Source organism: Carlito syrichta, unplaced genomic scaffold, assembly GCF_000164805.1.
Source record: "Carlito syrichta isolate Samal-C Ts95f unplaced genomic scaffold, Tarsius_syrichta-2.0.1 Scaffold287776, whole genome shotgun sequence".
NCBI lineage: Eukaryota > Metazoa > Chordata > Mammalia > Primates > Tarsiidae > Carlito > Carlito syrichta.
This window is the reverse complement of record NW_007231872.1, coordinates 111,595-112,285: the sequence shown is the minus strand read 5'-3', so window position 1 is coordinate 112,285 and position 691 is coordinate 111,595. Positions and strand designations below refer to the sequence as shown.

Below are 691 nucleotides of genomic sequence, written 5' to 3'. Positions count from 1 at the left end.
GCCGGGAGCGGCCGCTGCACTCCAGTCTGGGCGACGGAGTGAGACTCCAACTCAAAGAAATAAATAAATCTCAAGCACTTCGTCGGAACTGTGGGTAAGGCTCCACTCACTGCTTCTACAACTTTTTTCTCAACCCTGCTCTCGTCGTGGCATCAGAGATACCCTGACACCCCCCCCCCAAAACTGAGTCCTGTCTTGCTGTCAGCGACCCTTCTAAAAACGCCTCCGGGCAAAAACTTCCGAAGACAGAACTCCAGAGAGCGCAGAGCGCACGGCGGAGAGTGAAATGCCCTGACAGCACGCCGCGTTTAAAACTACAAAACCCGGCCGTCGCCTTCGCCCAGCTTCCTTTCTGTTTTGTTTCCCTCGGCCGGCGGCAGCCGCACAGGTTACACGGCGGAGACTGGAACCGCCGGCCAGGCCGCCTCTCGGCCCACGCCGAGTCCATCCCCCACCCTCTTTCGCCATTCATCGCGCTCCCCTCCCCTCCCCCCGTCATGTGACCGCAGCCAGGACTCCGGGCTTGTTTTTCCCCTCGGCTCAGCCCCAGCGCGCAGGCGCCTCGCAGCCCATTCATTCGAACTGCGTAACAATGAGCCCCGGGGCCCAGCGGCTCCGCGAGCGGCCCGGCCCGGCCCGAGCCCCTCTCGGCCCAGGAGGGGGCGGCGCCTCCCTGCAGCCCCCCACCCCC

The 691-nt window shown here is 63.8% G+C and overlaps 1 protein-coding gene across 1 annotated transcript in view; it reads right to left on the bottom strand.

Moving 5' to 3' along the window:
• The window catches only part of HBP1 (HMG-box transcription factor 1), a 36,393-nt gene that overhangs the window by 35,111 nt on the left and 591 nt on the right, over positions 1–691 (bottom strand). The window lies entirely within an intron of this gene.